This window comes from Mustela lutreola, chromosome 2 (genome assembly GCF_030435805.1).
Source record: "Mustela lutreola isolate mMusLut2 chromosome 2, mMusLut2.pri, whole genome shotgun sequence".
Lineage (NCBI taxonomy): Eukaryota > Metazoa > Chordata > Mammalia > Carnivora > Mustelidae > Mustela > Mustela lutreola.
The window spans coordinates 224,275,672-224,302,197 of NC_081291.1; the positions used below are offsets into that span (position 1 = coordinate 224,275,672).

The 26,526-nt window shown below is 59.7% G+C and overlaps 1 long non-coding RNA gene across 1 annotated transcript; it reads left to right on the forward strand.

Annotated features, from left to right (window-relative positions):
• Positions 1-24,183: 24,183 nt before the first annotated feature.
• On the forward strand, positions 24,184-26,526 carry LOC131825483 (uncharacterized). The gene is made up of 3 exons (XR_009351267.1): positions 24,184-24,520; positions 24,782-24,994; positions 26,318-26,526. It is a non-coding gene; the product is annotated as an uncharacterized LOC131825483 (long non-coding RNA).

A 26,526-nucleotide genomic window follows, 5' to 3' on the forward strand; every position in this document is an offset into this window, starting at 1 on the left:
TGCATGCACCCAGGGCTCTGGGAAGAAGGCTTTGGGGTGGGGAGGCAATGCCCAAGGTGGCCTTCAGGAAGCCTTGAGCAGGAAAAGGCCCATGAGGACCACTGGGGGCTGGTGGAGGGGGCTCTAGCCCTTGGGGTGCAGCCCAAGTCCCCTACTCCAAGGGGTGGCTTCGGCCTCCTCAGCTCTGGCCTACCTGCTGGGGTGGGACAGCTGCCCTTCCAGCCCAGGGTCCTGCTTGGTCAGGGCTTCCTCATCCCACAGCCCATAGCCCAAGGCATCACCCCTGCCTTCTGCGGGGAGGCTGGGGAGGCCACCCTGGCACAGAGCCATCTTGCTGACACTGGCCCCAATCTCACGCCGATGCCCTGGCCAGAGTCCACCCTCACTCACAGAAGCCACCAAAAGGTGAGTGCACCTCCAGCAGCCCAGGTCCAGCCTGGCAGGGTGAAGAGAGGTGGGGGACGGGAAGTTGTGCCCTGTACTGGGAGGGTTCAGGGTCAGGGTCCAGGGTCAGCATTCAGGGTCAGGGCCAGGCCAGGGTCCCAGAGGCCCACAAGGGTGGCAGCTGGTGGTCTCGCTCAGTCCTTCACTACAGTCTGCTGGAGCACCAGCTGCTCCGGGGTGGGGCTGCCCATGCTGGGAAGCGGCGAGCGAGCAAGCCAGGGTTCCGCTGGAGAGTAGACCTTGGCTGGCCAGAGGGTCCATGTGCAGGAGGAGCGGGACAGGCCGAGATGGACTGGGTCTCCCTGTGTGGGGCTGACATGGTGCAAGCAGGAAGCAGCCCATCAGGTCAGTGTGGCTGGAACGGGCGGGGGGCTGTGGCCGTCGGAGAACGGCGGCTTCGACTCGTGCGGAAGGGCATCGTCTGACTTAGATTCTCAGAGGAGTCTGGGGACTGTGTAGAGGCGAACCGTAGGGAGGCGTGGTGGCCAGAGGACCAGGACAGCCACTTAGGAGGCTCTGGGAGCAATCTGGAAACCGTGATGGGGGCTCCGACGGGGGGCAGGGAAGGCCCTGGGGAGGACAGGACATGGGGAAGCTGTGGGGGTGGAGGCAAGCAGGTGTTCGACGGCTTCGGTTTGGGCGTGAGAGAGCGGGCGTGGGGGAGGTGGCCTCACCGTGGACCGAAGGTCAAGGTCTCCTGGGGCCACGCTGAGTGTGGGCTGTTTGCACCATGGAGCACAGGTGGCCAGGAGAGGGGAGGCGTCCCAGGCCAGGCGGGAGGCGGCAGGCGGGAGGGGTCCAGAGCACCAGGATGAAGATGCCCCAGGGGAGTGGAGGGCTCAGCTGCTCAGACCGGAGGGAGATCCAGAATCCACTGTCTTCACACGAACGGCACATTTGGACAAAGCCGCCCCCACTTTGCCTTCTCTTGGGGTCTTCCTGCCCAGGTCTCTGCTTGCTGGCCTCACAGGGACCCAGGCACCACCAGGGGCCGGCTCCAGGTCCTCCTACCATCAGCTCTCCGGCCACGCGTGCTGGGTACAGGTGTCAGCCCTGCACACCAGTGGGGTCCCCCTGTCCTTGTGCTTCTGGTTGGGCCCCCCGGGGGGAGCTGGGCCTTCCTTCCGGTGTGTGGTTCTCCTGAGGCTCTCATCTCCCCCATCTCCCGGCGCCGCCTGACCCAGGGCCCCTCTCCGCCCAGCAGGTAGCCCGCCCCGGCTCTGACCTACAGATGTTTGAGCTGACACCCCTGCACACGCACGACCCTCCCCCAGCGCTGCTTCTGTCCTCAGCATCTGGCACGTCCGTGGCCATCCTCAAAGGAAGAACAGGTGAAGCTGCTTTGGGAAAGACGTTTCATCCCATGGGGACACGATCAACAGCAAAGGAAATCCGCCGGCCACGGTTACCTGTCAACAAGGGTGCAAGAGTCTGGAATTAAAAGTGGCCACACGACTCCGACGATGGTTTCACAGCGACCCCTGCGGTCAGGTGTCCCACAAGTGCAGAAACACCAGAGACCCCGGAGACAGTCATGCGCGGAGAGCGTGCAGCGTCGTGTTTGGGGTCAGGCTGTGTCCACACTGTGAGGGCTGGCGGGCAGCGCTTCCCGTGTCCTCGAGGTGCTGGTTTCATGCCAGCCCCGTCCTCACAGTTCACTCTGCCCGAGGGCTCGGGTAGGACAAGGGACGGTTCCAGCGAACTGCGGTGACTGTGGGTCTGTCTCTGCCCTGACTCTGCTTTCTTGGGAGAGTTAGCGGCGCGCAGATGAGAACCACACCTACTTGTGGACACCTTACTGCCAGGACATCTTACCGCCTGGATACCCTCGTGTCTTGAGCCTCCTGCCTCACAGCAAGCTCCGGCCTCACAGCGAGCACGCACGCCCACGCCACCGGGCCGACTTCCTCTGGGCATGGGTGCCTGCCTCCCCTCGTTCCCGAGGGTGCACCTGGGTCTCCCCCACCCATGGGTGTGCCTGCCCTCTCCCCATGGGTGCACCTGCCCCCTTCCCCTGAGCGTGCACCTGCTCCCTGCCCCCCCGTCGATGCACCTGCTGCCCCCCCCATGTGCCCCTACCCCCCCCTACGTGTGCACCTGGTCCCTTCCTCTTATGTTTATCTTCTTGTGTCCTTGTGCTTAGGGTCCCGCCGCACCCAGTCTGACAAGCTTCACCTATTAGTTGAAATATTCGATTCTTTTGTGTTTGGTCTAATTTCTGGGCTTAGGTGGACCCTTGACGGCTTGTTCCTCCCCCGGCTCCTGCTGCTTCTCTTCTGCGGCTCTGATCCGACGGCTCTGTCTGCTCCGCGATCGCCGCCGCCTCGCCCGCCTTCAGCCCCACCTCAGGGTTACAGCGTGTCTTTGGCTCGTTAGAGTCTGGCTTAAATTCGTTCTGCCGCCTCTCAGCAGACACATGAGGGCCAGACAGCCCTGATTCTCTTCTACCTCACCCTTTGCTTTACTGTTCTTGTATTTTAAAGTTCGACATACGTTTTAGACCCTGGGAGTCATCGTTATCACCATTTTTACAGAAGTCTTTGCTTCTGTTTGTGTGTTTACCGTTTCTCTCTCGCTCCGTTGCTTCCCTGACCCCGGCCCGGCTCTGGGGTCATTTTCCCTCCTCCTGAAGGGCAGCCCTTCATCCGCGGGGGTGCGCGCGCGTCTGTGTGCGTGCGGGCATGCGCACGTGTGTCTGCGTGTGCGTGTGGGCGCACGTGCACCGTGTCTGCACATGCATGTGTGTGCGTGCGTGTACATGGGCAGGGTGTGCATGTGTGTGTGCATGGCGTGTGTGTCTGTGTGCCCGTGTGCCCCGTCTGCTGTGTCTTTCTGACGTTCTGCTGTTTTCCGCCCTGAGATCTGCAGCAGCATCAGTGCCCAATCAGCTGTTGGCAATCTGGCCCAGGGACATCTGAGCACAAGTGGACAGGGCAAGCGGTCCCCTCCCGAGGACAAGGACAAGGTCCGTGGCCGTCCTGGTGAGCCACGGGGCCTGGGGCTCTTTGGCCCACCTGGGGAGACGCCCTCCAGGCCCTTGGGGACCTAAGCCTCTGGCAGAATCCTTGGAGCCACATGTGCAGCACGCAGGCCAGTGAGCCCTGACTCGGGGACATCCCCCTTCTGGTGGCCAGGCCTGCTGGGCAGGTGCGGGGGCGGGGGTCCTGCTGCAGGCCTGGGGGAGGCCTGCCCTCCTCGCCCTGGACATCCCGGGAGCCCGCGCAGAGGGGTCAGCACCCCACACGCGCCCGGATGGCCCATCCCTCTGGGCTTTCCTGCCACACTGGGCTCCTTGAACTCCATTTTCAGACAATTCTTTAAAAATGGAAAACACTTACGATGAGGTTCTGCCTGACAGGACAGACCGTTCTGATCTGAGTGGAGGCGGCCATGTCCAGCCTGAAGGACGGCCAGGCAGCTGACAAGGACATGCTGTGCATTTCTCTGAAGCCGCCCGGGAAGGAGAGCCCATGAAATATGTAAGACGCGAGTGAATAAAACATCGAGGGGCCACAGGGCCCGGGAGGGCTCACACTCCCGTCAGGCCTGCGGAACGCCGTGGGCCTCAGGACCTGGGCCACAGGGGCGTTTTCTGGGCGTCTGTGGAGGAATCTGGCTGCGAGCGCCCCACAAGTGGCTTCTGGTGGCTTCATGATATCTCTATGGGGGAGACTGTGGCCTGCCGCGTCCCGCCCAGCGGTCCCCAAGCGCCTCACACGACTGCCTCCACGCCGCCCTCTGCTGTCCGACACGGGGAGTCCACCCAGCTCACGGCGGGGGTGGGGTGGGGGGGCTCTGGGGCGAGAACATCCGGCTTAGAGTCCGTGGAACAGGGCACGTCTGGAAGCTCTAATGTCATGTTCTGTCTCCCAGGGGGACAGCAAAGATTTGACTTGAGAGCTACATCATACTTTGTGTCTCTATATGGCGAAAAAAGTCCCAACTAGGGGAAAGGGAACAATTATAGGAGACAAAAATAGTCGACTGTGCCATTTCTGACAATGTGCCAGGGGCACCCAGACCCGCAGGACGAGTGTGAGCGTCTGTGCTGCTCCCAGACACGAGATCGCTTCACGTGGGACCCACACGCCCTGCCCTGTGGTAGCGGCTCGGCAGCCCCTCCGAGGAGCCCCATGTTCCCGGCCGCCCGGCTTTGCTGGGACGATGCGACCCAGGCCTGTGTGGGCAGAGAGGGGCGGGGGGCCCTGCGAGTGCTCTCGCTCAGCCTCCGGAACTCAGGAGCCCCTCACGCAGGAAGAGGCTAAAGCCACGCCTGCCCACCCCATGACCCCCCACCCAACCCTGCCCTCTTCATACACCTGAAAAGGCGCCCCCTTCCCAGCCGGGACCCCTTCACTCCGGGGTCTGGGTGGGCTGCCTTTCCTGCTGGCTCCACCAAGATCGACCTCAGTGTCTGCTGTCCCGGGGGCACCCTACACTGAGCCATCACGACGCACCCTAAACACAACAGCGGGGAACACGGGGGAGGAGGAAGGGACCCGGGGCGGGTCCTCGGCAGCAGACGTAGCACCGCAGGGCAGGGGTATCACTGAGAGCGTCAGTTTCCCGTCTGCGGTCCACCGTGGCGGTAGGGCTGGGGTTTATGCTGTCCCGTCCCCCAGACCCACTTCGCGTCCCTTCGCCACCAGACATGCTGAAGACGCACTGCTGAGCGGCCAGCCTCCCTCCCCGCCTGGCTGGGCTCTCGGTGCCCCTGATGGGGAACCTCTCCGCCCCGTCCCCAGGGACCTGAGGGTGCAAGGGTCCTTGTGGCCATCCCAGCCCACCCGCCAGTGCCTTGCACGTGCACAGCTCCTCCCTGTGGCCCTTCCAGGCTGGCTGGATAGGATGCCTGTGAGATGGTGAAAAGCCCACGAAACGCCCACCCAGAAATGCTTCCCTCCGTCCTCCCTTTGCCACTGGGCATCGGCTGCCTGGACTCGAGCTGGAGCCCCAGCTTGGGTGCCTGGAAGTCTGAGACGGCTCAGAACGGTGCATCGGCCCGCCCACCCGCAAGGCTCCGCTCCTCCCCGAGACACTTTCTCCAGTCCTGCCTCCCCAAAGCCACCCGCACCCAGCAGAGGCTGGAAATGAGATCGGCGGCGGCTCTCGACTTCATTCGTGGTTGGTGGAGAGCGGGATGTGGTCCGTGACACTCGCACTAGAAGGGTGACGTTAGAGGCCAGCTGGTCCAGTCCAGCGAGGGTGAGGACCCAGAGAAGCGGGAGGCGCGCGTGATGCCCGTTGGGATGGAAACGAAGCCGCCACTTTGGAAAACACTTTGGGGTTTTCTGGGAAGTTAAGGACGCACCCGGCCTGGGACTGGCTATGGGACCCCACCCCATCCTGGTTCATGAGAATATTGTCAGCACCGTGAATCACAGTAGCCCCCCACCGAAAGCCACCAGACGTCCATCAGGGAGGCCGTGGACACACGACTCGCCACGTGTCCACGGCTGAAATGCCGCCCGGCAGCAGGCAGGGCGAGCCCTCAACAGCCGAGTGAGGGCCGGACCAAGCGGGTGTGTGCCATGTGAGTCCACGTGGTGAAAGTCCCAGGAAACGCCACCAGCCTGGCCACTCGGGAACCGGTGCCGGCCTGTGCGCGCAGGGAGGTGGAGGGACAGCCCAGCGGCAGGGGCTTGGCGGGCGGTGGCGTGGCTCACTGTCCAGGCTGTGGACGCCATTTCACTCGCGCGTCAAAACTCAACAAGCCGTGTCCTTGAGGACATGCAGTGTATTACGCGGCAACGATGTCTCCGTCGAACTGAAGGGGTCAAAGTGCAGACATGTCGGTGCGAAGACCATCTCTGTACAACGTCCTGGTGTCAGAACATTGTCGTCTCCGGCTCGACTTGGGGACTGAGTGTCGTTCCCAGGGTGGGGGCGGCGGGCGTCCCTGGGACTCACTCACGGCCGCTGCTGCCCAGCCTTGACTCTGCCGTCTCTCTCATGCCCCACGGAGTGACGACAAACGTCAGGCTGTGCTTTGAAAGGCTCTCGGTTGTGTTTTGTTTTTTTTTTTTTTTAACTAATTTAACTAATTTAAAAAATTGATTTACACAGAGAAAGATGCACAAATCTTGGCACGATCAGTTTTACGCCTGTACCCGCTCGGGTGACCACCCCCCGGGGCAGGATGCGGTGGCTCCTCCCCACCCCCAACCCCGCACATGCAGTCTATCTGGTTCTGAGCAAGGCACATCCGTCCCCCTGGCCTTTCCGGAACTTCCAGCTGAACGCAGCCCTACGGTTGCCCCCTGCGGGTCTGACTTCTCTGCCTCGACCCCACCTTGGGGAAACGTGCGTGGGATCCCACACAGCCCGGCGCTCCTAACTCCACAGCTGGCTGCTCCCACCCTGGAGGCCCGGCAAGTTGTGTCCATCCCCTGACTGCTGACCATGTCCAGTTCAGGGCGCCGTGAATGAGGCGGCTGTGCTCATCCCTATCCCCGTCTCCTGTGGACAGAGGCGGCCGTCTCTTCTGGGTACATCCCCAGAGGGAGAGTCGCTGGGCCCCGGGGTGGACGTGTGCTCAGCTGTACAAGAAACCGTCACGTTTCCCAGCGGTCGTGCCGCTGACCATTCCCCCAGCTATGGACGAGCGTCCCTGAGGCTCTGCGCTCTTGATGCTGTGAGCTGTTTCAGATGCTTACCGGCCGTGCGGAGGCCCTCTTCTGTGCCGTCTGCTCGCGGCTCTGCTCAGGCTGGGCTGGGGTATCCACCGTTTCTATCTCCTTATTCTCTAAGTGTCTAGGGATTCTCACATATCCCAGATACTTTCGCCAGATTTCAGGTTGCTTTTTCATTTCCCGAATGGCGTCTTTTGATGAGACGTACTTAATTTCGATGAAGTCTCATTTATCGATATTTTTATTTTAGAGTTTGTACTTTATCATTCTGCCCCAGAAGTCCCCACTAACGCCGAGGCCAGAAGACACCCTTCTGTGGTTTCCTCCAGAAGCTCTATTACGTGTGCCGCCCTCCCCCTATCTTTCTTGGTCTGGGATCCATTTCAAGTCAGTCCACGTGTGCCGTGACACAAAGACCACTATTCCTGAGGTCCACACGAATGCCCAAGGCCACGTGTTTCTATCTCCCTGTTCCAGTGCCTGTGCGAAGCTAGCTGGTCCTTCTCCATCAGGTATGACCTCACCTGCCGGGTTTCTGGAGATGACTTTATCAGACGGGGACCAACTGTTTCCAGTTTGCGGGTAGTTCTTTAAAAAAAAAATCACAAACAGGCTGAACTTTATCATTTTTTCTGCACCTATTGGGTTGGTCCTATGGTTTTCGTCCTCTGTTCTGTCAAACACGTCGATTGATTTCGATATGAAAACAATTTTGATATGATTTCGATATGAAAACTATTCCCGGCATAGGTCCTCTCGGGCACTGAGTTCAACGTGCTAGAACTGTGTTTAGGATTTCATGTGACATTCACGGGGAGCACAGGCCTGTGGGTTTTGGTAAAGTGAGTTGGGTGTGTCTCCTTGCTTGTGTTTGACAGAAGCAAGAGCACGAATGTATTCATCTTTCCTTAAAGGAAAGTTTGCCAGTGACACCTCACGGCCTGCAGTTTTCGTTGTGGGAAGGTGTTGATTACAGGCTCCATTTCTGCAAGAGATACAGGATATTTCAGGGTTTTTGTATCTGCTTGTGTCAGTTTCTGGAGGTCCTGTTTTTCAAGGACTTCGTCCATTTTGCATGGCCTGACTTTGCTAACAGCTAGTTGTGGTGTGTGAGGTCAGTGTGTGGGGTCTGCTGGGGAGCCCACGCTTCTGCTCCTGAGGACAGTCGCTGATGTGTGACCCTCTTTTCCTTTGTCAATTGTATTGATCCCTTAGCAGAACCAAGTTTCAGCTTGTTGCTGTTTTCTTCGTTACTCATCTAATCTCTCGCATGTCTTCTGCCCTCGATAACCTCTTTCTTTCTACTCTCTTTCGTGTGATCTGCTCTTTCTTAGCCTCTGGGGACCATCCCCCTGCTTCTCTGCACTCCTGTCCACCCGCTGGCCTCTTCTCTCCGCAGTGGCTTGAGGATGCGACTGTGTTGGGGTGAGGGGTACAGGCAGGCTCTCGATTAGACCCTGGGGAGGAGAAGACCGGAAGCGGAGAGCACCCTGAAGCTCAACTGACAGCACAAGCCTGCGGCATGAGCGAGAGCACAGCGCCGGCAGCCGGCCCCAGAGGTGTTTGTGAGGAGCAGCCTAGAGACGGAGCTGCGTCTCTGAGCACGAGGGCGGCTGGCTGCAGGCCGCTCCTCCAGGCAGCTGGGGACACGTCCGAAGCTTACTCAGATGAGAGACATGCCTCAGCTCTTCCCAGACCAGACAGCGATTAGCTGAGAACATTGCACTAAGAACATCAAATTTTAAATAAGCCCAGAAGTGACTCAAATTCAGTCTGACAGAGGCTGTCTCCTAAAACATCCTAGGGCGAAGATAAGACGTATGCCAGAAACTGCATGAAAGCTGGGGTTCAGGTGGACTGTGTGGTTTCCAGGGAGGGGGTCGTGGCTCTGCTCATGCTCCCCAAAGCTGCCGTCAGAGCTGCAGAGAGAGGTTCCTTTGTTCCTCGTTTGTCTGGACAGACATCCCTGGCACCTCTTGGGATCTGGCTGAGACTGTTTCCCACTGGACGTGGGGGGAGTAGAAGACTCCCTCTCAAGGATGTGAGCACGTCGGCTAGGGAGCTGTAATGAGCAAACATAGCAGAGTTTTCTATTCTGTATTTAATCTGCAATCATGAGAAAGAACCCGACCTTCCCTAACACTCAGTGCACAGACTGGCAGCTCAGTGTCCCAGGGGACCTCATATCCCATGAGGTCCCCACACCCACTGAGTGAACACAGGTGATGGGCGCCTCCGCTGGGCCCTCTCCTTCAATGCAGGGCAGTGCACGCAGCTTTCCAGGGTCTGGTCAGTGGCTTTGTGGATCGCGTGGTGTAGCTCTTCCTAAATTTAATTCCCAGAGTAGATGGCTGCTTGGAGGACAGCAGAAGGAAGCATGGACAGAAAATGCCAGAAACTACCGAAGGCAGGGGACAAGGCATCCGCGGGGCTCCCGGAGGCATCCTGACACCCAGAGAGGGAGGAGAGAGTGAGAGTCAAAGAAGTATTTAAAGATATAATGACTGATAATTTCCTAAAACTGATGAAAGATACTGAACTCCAGATTCAAGAAGAGCCAAACACACCAAGCAGGAAAACTGAAAGAAAATGTCACTTATGAAAATAAAAACGAAGACATAAACACCAAGGACAAAGAGGAAAAAAGGAAAGTAAAAAAGACATTTCCACAACCTCACAAACAGCGGATAGTGTTCCTGCTGCGCAGCCTGGCGCCACTCACACGGAAGGGCTGCCGTCGAAGACAGGCCGGGCTGTGCGGGAGGGTAGGGAAACCAGGAGGGGGACTCGTGGTGCAGCCGGGGGGCTGCAGCCGGAGAACTGCGGCCGGGGGGCTGTGGCCGGAGAACTGTGGCCGGAGAACTGTGGCCGGCATAAAGCGGTACTCATAAGCCTGTGCGGAGCTGAGTATGTATTAGCCGTAAGTGCAGGACGGCAGGTGCCGGAGCAGATGAGCGCTTGGTGACCTCAGCTTCCAGCTTCTGAGGAGGGTGCTGAACCATATGGGAACAGCCTCCCAGACAGGGGGACGCCACTGTCACAAATACCCCAATCCTTTGGCTGGCAGGGGCTGTGCAAACGTGGAGGTGTTTATCACAGAGGCCGGACGCGGGCAGCTTCTGTGATGTTTGTGCCACGCAGCAGGCAGAACCATCGCCTGCGATGGCTCCGAGGTGGAAAATGCAGGTAATGAGCTTGCTGGCCTCGAGGAGGCTGCAAGACAGAAGGAGAAATCTCCACCGGCTCCGTTCAGCTGCAGCTGGTAAGGCGGAAGAGGAAACCGCCTACTGAACTAGTTTTCGAGGGAGATCGTGAGGAAATACAGAAAGGCCGGGGCTGCCGGGTCTCACGGCTTGAAGGTTCCAAAAACTCTCAAAATGGTGACTGGCTTCAGGGGTGGTCAAACCAAAGGGCACGACCCCTTTGAAGGATTGAGGGTAATGCCAAGCAGACCTTCAGCCAGGCGAAAGGACGTGGGGCATCATGAGGCCCTGCAGAGCTCTGACCCCATAACGCAGAGGCAGCAGCTGGACACACGGTGATTGTGGGGTTCGGGACAGATTCTGTCTCTTTGCCCCTTGGCTCTTTGCACGGATTCAGGATGTAGGCCTGAGGCTACTGTCAAAAGAGACCCAGGTCCTGGGGCAGTCGAGTGTATTTTACACGTCGGGGAACGAGGAGCAGGTGGGGCCAGCAGATGGACTATGCTGGATTGGAAATGTGGCCACGGAGGCCCCTCGCCATCTCTGCATCCCGCCGCTGTGTCTTGGGTGTCCCCTCAGGCCCTGGCCTTGGCCCGGGGTTCGCCTGGGTCCGTAGGAGTGGAGCTTGCAGGACACATGCAGACCCGAAACCATTTGCACCCTGGGCTTGCCGTGTCGCTTGTCCTCGGGAACCCCATCACAGCCACCGCATGGCCCCTGGGTGACGAGGGGCGTGTGGCCCAGGCCTCCGTGTCCCCTGCCGGTCAGCCTGCCCCAGAACACGAGGGCGGCATCTCAGCTCCCCAAGACAGTGACCTGCCCCGGGCACGGGGACGGAGAAGCCACGCCAGCCCAGCAGCCAGACCGGCCCACACTCGTGGGCCAGGTGCACAGCTGATGCCGAAGCTTCCAGATCGTGGGGGCTTGTTATCCAGCAACAGATGCCCGAGAAAACCCCTGCTTCACGCACCCACAGAAACCAGGTCCAGGGAGACTGTGGAGCCAAAAACAAGAGACAAAAAAGGTTTTCTACCAGCTAATCCGGGAAACGGGGTTTGGGGTCTCGGGATAGTACGACATCAGGCACACATTTAGTGTCAGGACACAGCACTGTTGACTCTACCCACGAAGACGGATCTGTAGTGTTGTCTAAGAATTAAAGCCTTTCGTTACTTAAGAGACATCATTAAGGAAGTGAAAAGAGAAGTTTCGGCGTGGAGGGAAGTTTCTGTGGCACCCCACCCCTCCACACCCCCACAGGGTGGACAGCCCGCCCTTCTGAGGCCCAGACAAGGCCACAGAAACATGGCGACACGCAGGACGCCCGTTGCTGAGGAGCGTATCCCAATGGCCATCAACAAACGAGAAAGTGCAAAGCCTCCTGTTCCATCAGGAGAGCAAGAGCCTCCTGTTCCATCAGGAGAGCAAGTCAACCCTCAATGAGACTCCCGCACGCACCCCAGCCAGGACTGTGATGCCGGGGTCGGGGCGGCGAGGAGCAGGAAGGACCTGGCCATACGGCTGGCGGGGCATGGGCTGGCCCAGCCCTGGTGAGAAATCTCCCGGCAGCCTCGTTAGTGGTGAACTTGCCCATCGGCCCCGTGACCGGGCCGTTCGGTCCCTCAGAGTGCGCTCCCCAGAGAGGGTCCTGGCTGAGAACATTCAGGTCAACTTTCTTTGAAGTGTCCCAAAGCAGGAAGCAACGTGGACCCTCTGTGCACGGCAGGGAAGTGGGCTGTAGGGGCCTGTGTTCCCCGCGCTGGAACAGCAAGTCATCCCAGAGAGCCCCAGGGGCAGCTGCATGCTGCGCCCAGGACAGTCCCCGCTGTGGAGCACGGAAGCCATTGGGACGTCGACGCACGTGGGCGATGAGCCGTGATGGGCAGGTCAGGGGTGTCCGGGCTGGGGGTCAGGAGGCGACGGGAGGACAGCGTCTGGGTGTTGACCCCTGGGCTCCTCGAGTGGCACGGGGCCTCTGTGGCATCTGGGACGAGACCCGGAGCCCTGCATTGGTGCACGTGCGCTGTTTGGCGGGCCTGTGACGCGGCCGGGAAAGTTTCAAAGTGAAAACACGCAGACGAGTGCAGCACCACCGTAGGCCTTCAGTGCCGCACAGTCCCAAGAAGTTCTCCCGGCAAGAAGGCGTCTTGGAACGTAGCCTCTCCTGAGACGGCGCTGCTGACTGCATCCCCAGACGAGGGACGGCACGTGTGCCCCAAGGGCTGCAGAGTGTGAACGAGAGTCTCCACCGCGGGACACATGCTTCTAGCACCTCCTGCGACCACAGATCTATCCACGAAGCCGGGCCCCCCAGCACCCCAGCCCGCTGACCCTGCACCCTGGGTTCCCCGCTGCCGTGCCCAGCCCGGCCCAGAGAGGCTGGCCAAACCCTCCCTCCGGGCACGGCTGCCCACTCCCCACTTCGGTGCCCCTGCAGAACCAACACCAGCTGGTCACTGCGCCCGCCTGCCGCCCCCCCCCCCCCACAGGCTGCCAGAGGGAGAGGAGGGGCTCCTTCATGGAGACGGCCGGCCTGGGACTTCTCCCTCCAGAGAGCCGTGTCCCAACCCCAGTCCCGCAGTGCAGCTTGGTTTGCGTGTCGGATTGTACTTGAGGACACAGAACATCCTAAAACACATTTCAAAAAAATAAGAAGCTTAAATTATACATAAACGAACGTTTGGAATTAACAGTCCATTATGGCATGGCTCAAGCTTTGGCTCCTGCAAGCTTCAGCTTCTGGAAATTGCACTTCTGTGCACTGCAGAACCCTTCATGCAGAGGTGAGGGGACCCTGAGTCCCTGCATGGCTGGTCACCTCCTTCCGCACGCCTACTGATCCCCCAGCTCCCAAAGGGGCCAGACCCCAGGCTGGGCACCCCAGGGACCCTCGCACGTGTGTGTGAGGGCCAGGGTTTCAGGGTGAAGGTCCCAGGGGATGTGTGGCTTGGGAGGGAGGCAGTGATGCGGCAGGACCTTCCGGCAGGCCGGGCTGGGGGTGCACGCCTGCTACCCGAAGGCCTGGCCAGGGCTCCAGGCGAGAGGAGGCCTCGGGAAGCCGCCGCTCGGAAGGAAGCCCAGCTTCGCCTCCATAAGCACTTCCTGCGGACCTGTGCGCCCTCGGTGCAGGCCAGTCATTGCTGTCGTCACGCGGGGAGGTCAGCAGGGAGCGGTGCGAACTGCTGGGGGAAGCAGAACCAGGGACGTAAAGGGAACAGAGCGTGTCAGTGTTTCAGGACCATCCCCAGGGCCCGGTGAGTCTGCGTCCACACGCCCTCTGGCCTCCTCACCGGGAGCTGCGCAGGGCTGGGGTCGCCCCAGAGCCCACCATGCACCTGTGTCGCTCTCGCCGGCAAGAACGACCCGCAAACGTGATGGGTGGCAAGCTTCTTTATTAGTTCTCTCCCTGTCCCGACAGTCTCTCCGCTTTATATCCTTTACCTCGGCCAATCACCTATCTAGTCCACGCCCCTCTCCCTGATCACGCTGCGAGCACGGGCTCACCCATGCTTGCAGCCAGCCAATCAGTCTCGCTTCCTCAATCCCCCGGCACCTCCGTATACGTGACTCCTTGCATCTATTTCATGGCTCTCCACACACCTGCCCATGTGGCCACTCTGTGGCCGGCCACCAGCCCCCCGGGGCCACCATGACGAAGTCCCACAGACGTTCGTCTCTCTCTCTCTCTCACGTCTGGAAGCTGGGAGTCCGTTCACTGGGCCCAAGTCCAGACGTCAGCAGGACGGCGCGTGCCCGAGGCCCTTCCAACCTCAGGGCTGCCCATCTCCGCGGCCTGTGGCCAGTACCTCCGGTCTCTGCCCCTGGGGTCATGCGGCCTGACCCGCCACCTGTGTCACATCTCCCCCGGCCTCTTGGACAAGGACACATGGGATTGCACCACTCTACAGCCCGTCCTGATAATCCAGGATGATCTCTCCTCCAAATCTTTAACTTAATCCCACCCGTGAAACCCCTTCCCCACTGTGCCACAATCCCGGGGTTCCGGGGATCAGGGCACAGGTGGCTTCAGGGGCCCATATTCGGTACACGGCCGGCAGCAAACTTCTCCCTCGGTAGGCACCGTAATTCCGGAGACTTCCTTGCAACTCCAGGGCTGCTGAGCGGCCTGACTCCAGCCCGGGTGGTCCATTTCCATGGAAAGGTCTTTAACCCTAACCAGCTTCTCCCTTTACTTTCAGCTCACTCTTTTTAAATACTGGACTCAGAATGTGGACCCCAGAGGGTCCCTAAATATCACCTCTTCCACAGACTGTTTTATAGACCAGGGCACTGAGTCCTGGGGGGCTGGTGACCCTGTGTCAGCCTTCTCAGAGCGGACTCCTAACTCACTGAGTCAACAGAAACCGAGAAGGACTCTCAGGTGTTCCGGCAAGTTCTGGCAGTTCCAGAGGTTGGACACGCAGTCGGGAGTAGAGACCCTTGTGTTCTGGCATGTTCCGGCACGTTCCAGAGGCTGGACACACAGTCGGGAGTAGAGGCCCCCGTGTTCTGGCATGTTCCGGCATGTTCCAGAGGCTGGACACGCAGCAGGGATGGGTAGAGACCCCAGAGTTTCCACTCTGCAAGGAGATGAGGAATCTGCAGATGACGACAAGAACAATGGAGCGCCCACCGCCCCCGTGGGCAGTGACAGAGACGGGCCTCCCCAGGACAGCAGTGTCTCTGGCCAGGCCTGGGGGGAGAGTTTCTACGTCGGGTGTGGAGGAAGCAGCAGCCCTCCTGGCCCCCTCCCTCCCCACCCCCTGCATCATTGTTTGCCTCTGTCCACAGGCACTTCCCCAGGACCTTCTGGGCACTTCCAGGATGGCCGAGGGCCGCCCTGGGGACGCACTGCACACCCAGACAAGCAGGGCCCACCTGCTGTAGCCTGGATGACCAGCGTGCTCCTGAGGGGGCAGCACTCGGCCCTGCTCCACAGGCCCTCCCGCAGAACCTGGGACGTCGCCATGGGTTCACGCTGGCCCCGCACAGGAGTGGCGTGGCTTTCCCCATCCCTGTGGGGAGCGGGAGACTGGGGCTCCCGGCCAGCCTGGGCCCGGGTGGCAGAACCAGAGGAGGCTATGGGTCCCCAGTGCCCCTGCCACTGCCGACCCCTGCCCTGGGCGGGGATGGGGGGTGGGGTGCTTCCTGACACCTGGTCCCCTCTTGGAACTGACCCACACAGACCGTCCACACACCCGCACTAATCACGAGGTCATGCCTGGAGGCGGGAACCGTCGGTGGGCCCTGCACGTGAGCTCTGTTACTTAACTTCTCCCAGAAGCAGGTCATGCAGAGGGGACAGCTTCTCCACAACTCGGGAAATAAATACATTTGCTTTGTAAAACCGCTCAGGGCAGAGGGGGTGCCGGGCGGCTTAAAGAGGAAAAAGAAGCTTAAGCCGGATCCTTTGGTTTCCAGTGACAGCACCAGGAAGCAGGACGCCTTAAGTTTCCAGGACAGAAGGTTTTAATCCAAAGCCCTCCCCACGTGCGCACATAAACTCCAGGAGAGGATCAGCCCCTTCATCCCCGTCAAAACCACCCGGAGATTTCTTCCTCCTTGAACATTTTAATGCCGAGTTTTGCCCCAAAGTGAGTGTCGTTCGTTATCACAAGCAGCACAGTCTGGCAGGACAGCGGGCTGTGGGGGAGAGGAGCCCCCGCCCTGGAGGGTGTCACAGAACGTCACACAGCTCCTAATCCCGGGGCTCATGGGAACCCATCCTCCCTTTGGGCTGATTGGGGTTCTGCCTCCTGGGGCTGTGGGGCGCAGCAGACGGTGTGGGGCCTGGATCGCCATCCTCGAGTTCTAAGTCAAACGCAGCAGAGCGCCAGCCACAGCCTGGCATGCCCCGGGCACGGCAGACAGAAGTGTGAGGAGAGGTCCTGGCAGCAGGACTGGGGACTGAGGCAACAGCGTATCTGGGGACACCAGCCCGACTTCACGGATGTGAACCTCTGATGTCCCCTCTGAGCTTCTGGAGACCGTGAGCCCATCATGGGTGGGGCCCCAGCACTCCCCTGCATGCCCACTACAGGGGGGCTATGGGATGCCAGCTGGGTGCACGCTCGCTCCCACGACCTCCCTCAAGGCAGAACGGGCACGGTCCAAGCAGAACGGGCACGGGTCTCCCCCATCATGGGCACGCAGCAGGTTCTAGAAGAACGCGTGGGCAGGAGGCACCGTGGGGGATTGGGCAGAACACCGTCGGCTGCTACGAGCTCAGTCACTACGAGCTCAGTGTTCTCGACGATCAGGCGGTGGTGAGCGCGGGTTTGCAGGACACCGTTGAACGCTGGCAGGTCCCCACGGCTCAGCCTTGCCAGACGGCAGCCTTTATCACGTGCGCCAGGCACTAATGACGGCCCCCACCGGCCCCCGAGACAGCGGCTTTCCTCTCTACCCGCCCCCCAGCTCCCTCCATCTCCCTCCGTGCTGCAGCCGGTCCGCCTCCCAAGCTTCCGCGTGAGAACCCACGGACACGGCCGGGCAACTGGGCCAATCACACCTTGTTCTCTGCTGTTTTCAGTTTTCCTCTCAGTATTTTATGTATGCTTTTAATCCTTTAAAATTAAAACAAAAACTTAATTTGATGAGCAGTCTCAAAACAGTTTTGATCACCCGCACACCAGTACAAAGGATCTGAGCGAATTCCCCCAAATATATGTCATCTATTTAATTAAAGATACGTACGCATGATCCACTGCACTAAAATATCAAATATACCACAAACATACGTGGAAACGAGAAAGAGGGGATAAAATGAAATAAACAGCACTTCAGCACGTTCACTTGTCCTTAAAGATCATCTAGCCTCAACGGAACGGGACGAGTCATCCAGAACCAGCCGCTGCAATGGTGTCGAGGGCGGCCGTGGGAGTGACCACGCTCTGTCGCTTCCAGCCCCTCGGTCTGGAGCCCAGAGCCCCGCGCCCCACGGCTCCGGTCCAGGCGTGGCCGCCGCAGAAGAGACCACCCCGAAAGGCTCTGTGAACAGCAGGCAAGGAGGGCTCCCTCCGCCGCGCTCCCCAGTCATGACCTCGTCCGCGACGGCCCCAGCCACACACAAGCTTGCGCAGACCCTGTCCTCCTCGAACCCGTCCTGCTCCCGCAGACCGGTGGGAAGAGCCGCCTTTGCGCGTCTTCAACAGATGGGCTCAACGCTCACCGAGACTTTTTACCGGGAAGTCCTCTTTCGAACAGAGTAGGGAGAAGGGGTTTCCGCGTGTTGGACACGGGCAGGTAGGAGAGCTGCCCTAGGCGACAGACTGGACAGGCTCTGGTGACAAAGTCACAGGACAGTAAATCAAGTACGGGTTTTCAGGGCACATCACCGGCTTCTTTCAAAGGACAGGTGTTTTCTCACTGATCCCTGAAAGCATCACTTCCTCCCGGACGGCACGGGTTACATAAGCCTTTTGCTTCTTATTAAGAACGCCGGCCAGCCCTCCACCACCAGGCCCGAGTAGAAGAGCGTGACTGTTAGCTACTTTCCCTCCTGACGCGGCCCGGGAGCAGCTTGCGGGAGCAGGCCGGGCTCAGCGCCAACACCTTCCCGTCCCGCCTTGGGTTCCTGTCACTGAGCTACCTTCTGGTTGTGAGGTCGTGTGTGTGTGTGTGTTCGTGCACCTATGGAGGTATACGTGCGTGCACGGGTATGCACGGGTGTACACGTGTGCAGGGGTGCACACACGTGTTTATGCATGCGTCAGTGCTGCGTGTATGCTGGTATGCACGGAATACGTGGACACGTGTGCCTTGGTGTTGTGTGTGCGTTCACGACGCATCTGTGCACTTGGGTGTGCTCAGGTGCACAACTTTCACAGCAGGTGTCCACCTTGTGAAGGTTGGTTTGTTAAGGTGAACCATCATCTGCAACCACACTGTTGGGCACAGGGGGCCTGGGTTGTGCCCCCCAGATCAAGGAGTCCCCTCCAACCTCTCGGGCCCTACTCCGCCGTGCAGAACAAGAAGCCTCATGGCCAGACTGTTGTTTCCACCCAGATCCCACACACCACCCTTGTAGCCCACACCCCGCGTCTCCGGGCTCTGGGATGTTCTACCAGTCTTCCTAGGAGAGCTGCTAAGGCCTGGTGGGCCTCCCCAGAGCAGACCCAGTGACCAGCGTGGGTCTCAGTATAAGGCAGGCAAAGGGGTGGCTCTCTTTCAAAAGGTGGTGAACGAACAGGGCTTGGCTAGGAGGTCTGGGTCACCCACCCCAGGGGGGGACAGAGCAGGGGAGGGGACAAGAAGGGGGTTGGGAGGCTCGAGGCCGTCATGGGCCTGCCGCCATAAATGCCAGTGTGCCCAGACAGATGCAGGGAGCAGGGCTCCGGTGTGCAAAATAGAAGGGGCTTCCCTCTCTTGGGCCAAGCCTGTAGGGTGCTGCTTGCTGGCGTCCTTGCCTGGGAGTGTCAGGGACAGTCCCCGGTGTGCGGCTGCAGGGCAAGGGCCGCGCTGTCCACCCTCACAGCACAGAAGTCCCCCCTGTCTCCATCCCCAGGGCCGTCGTGCCTCGTGCGACCCCGAGGCTGGCTGGCCTGCCCTCCTGAGGCTCGGTCACGCGGCATCTGTGGAGAGAAATCCAGAGTTTCTCCCACACCCCAGGGACCATTTGGGGGTGTCCCCTAGTGCCCACATGTCACATGGAGGCCTGCGTTTCCTCTCTTTGTCCTACCTATCACTGTCCCCAATGAGCCACTAGACTGCTGTTTGACGCCCGGTGGCTTCAACCTGGCTCATGCCACATTTCAGTCCCTGCTGGTCCTATGTCCTCCCTCGGGGCTGCCGCGCCCAGAGTCGTCAGCGACGCTACCCATCCCTTGGTCTAGGGACACTCATGCTCCCGACAGATAGCTCTGCGGGCATCGGTTCTCGCTCAGCCGCGGTCTCCCCCCGGACAGTGACGGCGTCATTCTCTGCTCATGGGCGTCGGTGGCTGCTGGCACTGCCCGGACTCAGGCACCTCCTCTGTCCTGTCTGTCCTGTCTGCTTCCAGGCCCTTCTCCTTTGTGAAGATCCCGTGTTTGGGTTTTGCTCGAGCCTCAGTATCTGCAGTTGTGTTTGTCATGGGCTGGCTCAGGTCCCCAAATCCACACGCTGAGGCTCTGACCCCCGGTACATCAGGAGGTGGCATCTTTAATATGAGGGGATCGAGGTAAAACAAGGCCATCGCGTGGCCTGACCCAGCAGGACAGGTGTGGTCCCGAGAGGAGGAGAAGACGTACCCCCGAGAGCACACGGGGAGAGATGGTGGCCGCATGCCCAGAGAGAGGCCTCGGGAGCAGCCCGCCCTGCCAGGTCAGCCCCACAACCCCTGGCACCTTGTGCGGCTAGCCCAAGCAAACTCATGTTCTGGAAAGTTCCTCCTCGTTGTCTTGAGCATTGTCTCTTCTTCTCCCCTCGAGGCCTCGGTCGGATCAGCTTTCTACTTGTCATCGCTGTTGATGGCCACGATTTAAACCATCTTTAATTTTCCCGCTCTGTCTGGGTAGTGCTCCCGAGCCGGTCCCACTGCCTGCTGTCCCCACTCTCTCTCATCTGTTCCTAGCCCTCCCCCGAGTTCCTAATTCCTGTGACAGTCTTCATTTCTGCTGTTTCTAAATTACTCCCTTAAATTTTTGCTTATTCTTTCTTTGTGTTGCCTTTGATCATATTCTCACTTACCTCTCGTTCTCGGGGACACAAGTCCTGTTGTTTCTTGCTGGAACTGCTCTCAGTGTCAGCTCATCTTCTAGTTTCGGGACATGTCCTCACAGGAAAGCACGCATTTTTTTTTCTCCTTCCTGGGCACCAAGGAGTCCAGTCACACGACACGACTTTTGTTGTAATTTTTAGCCCGAAACCCACACCCCAATAGCGAGTAGATGCTCATACCTCACACAGTCCCACGTCGTACGCCCAGCGTTTCTGTTTCTTCTGTGAGCCTTTTCCTTTTGATCTCTGGGAAGACAGAAAACATCCTTTCTCATTTCTGGGGGCAGCAGGTAGAGCTTCTCTCCATCTTCTCATGGAGGCCGTGGCCCTTCAGGCTCCCCCCAAAGTGGGAGTCCGTAGCCCCCGTGAACGCAGGCCTGCGGCCCCATCTCTTGTCCAAGCTACGCATGGACCTGTCCCCACCCCTGTCTTCTGCCCCTTCTTCCCTGAGGGCTGACCCAGCCTCAGCTCCCGTGACTGCCCTGGCTTTCACTTCTCATTTATTTTGGACACCGGGAAGTTCTTCTTCCTTTTTTGAACAAGGCTGCATAGTTAAAATTGTATGATTATTGTTGTCTATTCTTAGCCCAGTTGCCCTAGAAAGTAGAGCCTGAGGCAAAGGCTTACGTGTCAACGTTTTTCCTGGGGATTGCAGTCTCAGGGGAGAGGGGCCCCGGACGGGAAGGCAGGACAGCAGAGATCAGGCAGGGCACTGCACATATCCGGCCGACCCTCCATCTTCGGGGAGACTCCCTGCCGCTCCCAGAACTCAGTCCCGTCCGCGCGGGCAAAGAGCAGGACAGCACCGACCTGCCCGGTCCTGGGCTCACGGGTCTGATCACCCATGCAGGTCCTTAAGCTCACACTTGCAGGTTTGCATGTGCAGAAAAGATGACATAACTCGGGCATCTCATCCTTCAGAGGCCAAGACAGAGCCCCAAGGAAGCCAGCAAGAGGCCTTTCTCATGACCTTGAGGAAAGGCTCTGCGAGTATCTGCTCATGGCATGCAGCCCTGGAAACGGCCACCCCAGCGGACTCGCAGCGTCTGTGGTGGTTCTGGGGTGGGGCAGGTGTTGCCAGCCGGGCAACCTGATAAGACCCACGGGGGTGTCCGTCCCGAGGCACCTGGGCACATTCCGCCTGAGGACGGATGCCCCGACTTCATTCCCGAGAGGGCAGTGCCAGCATCCTTCACGGTGCTGTCTAGCTGCCATCCACTCAAAGCTTGGCTCTTCTGGTTGGTTTGTCCCATGGCTGCCTTGCCTCCGATGGGCCACGGTTGCTGCAACTGTCCCCTTAGAGTTTGTCAATTGGCATGGACACCAAAGTGTCCTAGTGAACATGCCAGTGCCAGACGTCTCCCTCCTATTCCCAGCGAGACTCAGCAAGCCTAGCCCTTCGTGGATTTGGGGCTGATTGCCCAGCAGTACAGTACATCGGCTCTCTACGTGCTCCGCCACAGGCATGGGCAGCCTCAAGTGGCCGAATGCAGTGGTGGCTTCCAGTGTGGCAGAAACATCCCCCCAGCCAGGGAACCGGGATGCCCCACCCCACAGAGCCGGCGTCCGCAGCGACAGGAAGCACTGATCACACGCGGGCTCTCGGGGACACCGGCAACCGGGCACACCTGCTCTGTTCTGTGGTTCCTGGAGCTTGTATTCAAGGTACTGGGGGCCCAGGGCCGCTCATAGACCCTCACATCAGCACAGACCCTGCGTCCCAGGGACAGAGATTGAGTCCTGCAGAGTCTGGCCCAAGGTGGGCACCTCAGCTCAGACATTAACACACATTCCCACCACTCTTACAGGTCGCCGCCTCTGGGTGACGGGGTCAGGGTAACAGCCGAGAGCCCGGGACCACACGCCGGTGTACACACCTTCTTCATAAGAAGCAGGTCTCTTGGCATAAAACAACGTGGTGTGGAGTCCTGTCTGCATCATCTCGTACAGCACAACACACCACTTCAAAATGTAGCGGCTCCAAACCATGATTGGTAATGGTCTCACCGTTGCGGGTAGGGGGTGGCGAGTCCAGTGCAGCCTTCCTGGGGTTGCCAGCATGTGGTGGCTGAGGCTGGCACCAGCCGAGCCCTGTGCCTGGGCCGGAACGGCTGTGAGCTGGGGCTGCGGACGCAGCCTTCTCTGCTCGGCCCCCACACGGGGCTAGCTTGGGGCTCCTCGCCACAGGGCCGTCCGCGGTGGCCGGACTTCCTACGTGTTGGCTGGCCTCCCCAAGAGCCAGTATTCCACGAGAGAAGACCTGGCAGCCGCTGGAGGTCTGACCCCAGAGACAAACACAGCATCCCCTCTGTCTGTTCTGGTGGTCAAAGCAGCCGCCTAGTTTTGAGGACAAGAAGCATGGATGTCACCTTTTCAAAGAACTCACAGCCGTCTTTACCTTCCCTGGACAGCACGCCCATGGATCAGGGGCTCTCTGGGCCCCGGGGTGCTGGAGGACAGGGGAGGCAAGCCTGTGCTGAAGGATCTACCAGTTTCTGTGGGGACGAATAGCTTTCTCTTCTTCCAAGGTGGAAGGGCTTGGAGGTCCCTGGTCTGCCCCACAGCTCTTGACCGACGCCTTCCATCCACGCTCGTCCTCAGCCTGCTAGGAAGATACTCAGGGAACCGGAGGGGCAGCCTCTCCCCCGGGCATGTGGCATCCCGGCAGTCCGGTCCTGCGGGCATGCCTGCTCCTGCCCGCCTCCTGCCTTCAGGGGTCTGGAGCGGAGGAGGCAGCACTGGCCCAGGTCACGTGGTGGGGATGAGTGCCCCACTCGCCTGAGGTCTCTTACTGTGTCCCACGTAGGGACGACTCCGGTGGAGGCTGGCAGTTAATGAAGTGTCAGTGTCCCTCTTGCCCCGTCCTGGCCCCAGGGACTGATTGTCGTGGAGCTCTGCCCTGCTTGGTGGAGGGTGGAGGGCGGGGGACCTCTTGCTCCCAACACTGTCCTCCTGAAGAGGCAGAGCCTCCGACGGCTTCTACCCACCCTGATGCTTTCCCCATGTGGACAGGGGCTGTGAGGACAGCCATCTGCTTTTAGTTTGGGCCACTGTCTTCAGAGTGTGTGTGTGAGTGTGAGTCTGTGTGTGCGTGTGCATATATGTGCAAACGTGTGTGCTGCGTGTGCCTACATGTGCATGTGCAGTCATGTGAGCGCATGTGCTGTGTGTGTATACGTGTCTGCACCATGTGTGTGCATGGTTGTGTGTGCACGTGTGATTTTGTATGCATTGTGCATGTCTGTGTATACGTGCACACATGTGTATATGCATGTGCACATGTGATCACGTGTTTGTATGTATTGTGCACGTCCATGTGCATATGTGCACACACATGTGTGTATGTCTCTCTGTGTGTGGTTGTGTGCACATGTGTTTTGTGCATGCCATGCATTGCTGTGTATATGTGCACACACGTGTGCATACACGTGCACGTGTGGTCACATGTGGTGTGTATTGTGCGTGTCCGTGTGCACGTGTACACACATGTGTATGTGCATGTCTCTGTGTCCATGTAGATGTGTGGATGTGTGCACGTGTGGTTTTGTATGTATCGTGCATGTCTGTATACGTGCACACGTGTGTGCATGCGTGTGTGTGTGCCTGTGTGTCTGGTTTGTGGGGGCTGCGCACGTCTTCCCTCAGCTCAGCGGCCCCGGGCAGCAGCGTAAGGCGCTTTGCGAACACACTGCCAACCCCTCCGGTCCTCCACGCGGACGCCCGCCTCCACGTCCTCCCTACAGAAAGTCACGGCGTGAAGCAGGGGGCCCGCTGGCGTTACCCACGGTGGCGGTTTGTCTCGCACTTGAGTTTGTCATATTCTGCGTGCAACCGAGCCCTTTTAGTTCGCGTGTGGGGAGGTCTGGCCGCTGTGGGACTCGGCGGGTCCGACAGCCCAGGGCGGACAACGGGGCGGGCCTGCGGCTTCTCCACCGCGGTTCTGTGCCGTGGCGCGGCCCCCTCTCAAGCTCAGCGCGGTGTCCTGGCGGCTCCGCGTCCCAGGGTCGAGGGACAGAGAACGACGTTGACAACACTTCGCACGCCTGGCCCCCGTCCCTGCACAGTCTCTGCCACCGAGACCCACCGTCTCTCCAGCCCGGCTCTGAGCAGTACGCAAGCCCTTGATACAAGGTTCCCAGCAGCGCGGCAAGTGTAACCGGCTCCTTCTAGGGCCTTCCGGACAAAGACGGACGGGGCTGGCTCTGTGGCTCTGTGGGTGAGGGAAGGTGCCATTGGCACCGCTGGTGCTGGGGGGCGAGGCAGCGCTGCAGCCATCCTCTTGGACTTGCCCCTGTCCTGGGCAGTGGCTGGCACTGGACATGGGAAAGTCTGAGCAGAGACACCTCCCCCTCCACCCTCGGTGGCTGAGCAGGAACTGGCAACAGAGATGCGGGAGAGGGACCATCTGTCTCTGAGGGAGCTGGGTCGCCAAGCGTGTCACACAAGAGGGACTGACCTCGGGCTAGTCTGGATGTCGGGTCTGGGAAGGAAGGAAGCTGCGTGTTTAACACCCTGAGGTGCTCCTGCTCCCATTTTGCTAGTGTAAGGCCCCCGGCTCCCCTTCTTGGCACGGGGTATGTGTGGCAGGTGCTGCGCCCAGAGCTTGACCATGTGCTTTGCTGCCTTTGCTCCTGGGTCTGCAAACTCCTCAGCTCCCCGGCTGCCCAGGGTAGCATGTGGTGGGGGAGGCTGCCCCAAGGTGGAAGGGGTCATTGGAGAGGGGCCACAGACAGCCCTCAGAGAGCCCCACAATTTACATTTTAATGGCTTCTCAACACGTACATTCTTGAATTTCCCCTTAAGGTTCTCAACAGAGGTCTTTGCCAGCAGCAGACTCGACCACTGAAGCAGAAAGACCCTGCGGTTGCCCAAGGGTGCCACGGAGGAAGCCCCAAGAGAACCTGGGTCCTAAGGAGATGAGGTCTGAGAAGGGCTGGGCCGCGCCTGCCCTCCCACATGTGCCACTGCATGAACGTTCTACGTGTGCAAATCCGTCTCCACTGCCGTTAATCCAAGGTTATTTATGTCAACAGGAAACTTGCCCATGACCCTCACTGAAACACAGCCTCTGCTGAAGTCCACTGAGGAGAGTTCGGCCCACATGGCAAAGCCAGGTGCCCACAGCACCCCGGCAGCCAGCCACGCGGCCCAGGGGCTCCCCCGTCAGCTCAGGGCTTCGGAAGCTCTGCTTCACCCTTCCAGCCTCTTCCTGCTGGCCGAGTGGGTGTGCGGGGCGGGAAGGTGGGGCGTCCGTGGAACACAGACAGTTCTCACTCTAGAGCCTTCTGCGGAGGCACCGTGGGAAGATGTGGGATTTCTGCTGCCACTCTCACTGGGAGAAGTCTTCCTGAAGTAGAAGGGCTCCCGCGCTCCCGCGAGAGAAGGAAGGCCATACCTCTCTTCCTCACAGAAAACACTAGAGACCTTGCAGATGAAAAGGTGTACGTGTGCAGTGCTCTGCTGGCTGTGGTGGGGGGCCTGGGTCCCAGAGACCCAGCCAGGAGCCCATGCAAGGAGCAGCCTGTCTCTCTCTCTCTGTCTCCTTCCAGTTCTTGTCTCTCCTCTGTCTCACCGCCATCCACCCCTCTGGCTCTCCCTTCCCATCTCTCTCTGTCTCTCTTTGGCTCTGGATCTCTGGCTCGGGCCCTGTCCCCCGCTCTGGCTCGGGCCCCGGCTCTCTCTCCCTGCTGCTGGCAGTGGTGCATCGGCCCCGGAGCCTGCGGTCTGAACTGGGAGAGGCAATCAAGGGCGGGTGACTCACTTGCTGTTTCATGAGAAGGGCCGAGAGGACATAGGCCACTGACTCCAGTCCCCCGGGGTGATAACACACTCTGCACGAATCCCGGGCCCCCATCCACCAGCAGGCCATGGGGTACAACCATGCTTGTTACAGGCTAAAAGCAGGGAGCCCCCCCAGGAAAGCTGGTGTTCTGGCAGGTGGAAGCAGGGCTCCTGCTCACCCCCAGCCTGTTTAACCTTCGGGCACAGAGCCATGGCTGCCACGCGGGCTGAGCCCAACTTGCCAGCACGGGGATGACGTTCTGTGTCCAACATAAGAACAGGGTGTGCTCTCCCCCAGCCCCTCATCCCCACAGGGCAGTCTGCTGGCTGTTGTCAGGGTGTGCCCGGCTGGAAGGTGACCCAGCCTCAGGGGAACGCTGCAGCGGGGCAGCTTGGGGTTCCCGGAGAGGCTCCGACCCAGGGCAGCTGTGGAGTGCGGGTCAGGTTGCCAGCCCCAAAGGAGAGAGCGTCGGTGAGTCCCAGCGGGCTGCGGCCCTGTTAACATGCTTGTCTCTCTCTCTCTCCTTCCCACACGTCTGTCTGGGACGCTCCATGCAGGCTCGCCTCTCCTGGAACACGTTCCCAGCGTCACCCTCATCCAGGCGGGGCCCCTCCGAAGCCTGGCTGGCTAAAGCTTTGCCTCCACGCCGGTGCAACCCCCCCTCCTCCCACCTTCACCCCCAGTCACGGCCCAAGGACATGGCCAGTGACCCGTCAGGAGCGGCTCCTTCAGCAAGCGGACACAAGAGGAGCCCTGTGATCGCCTC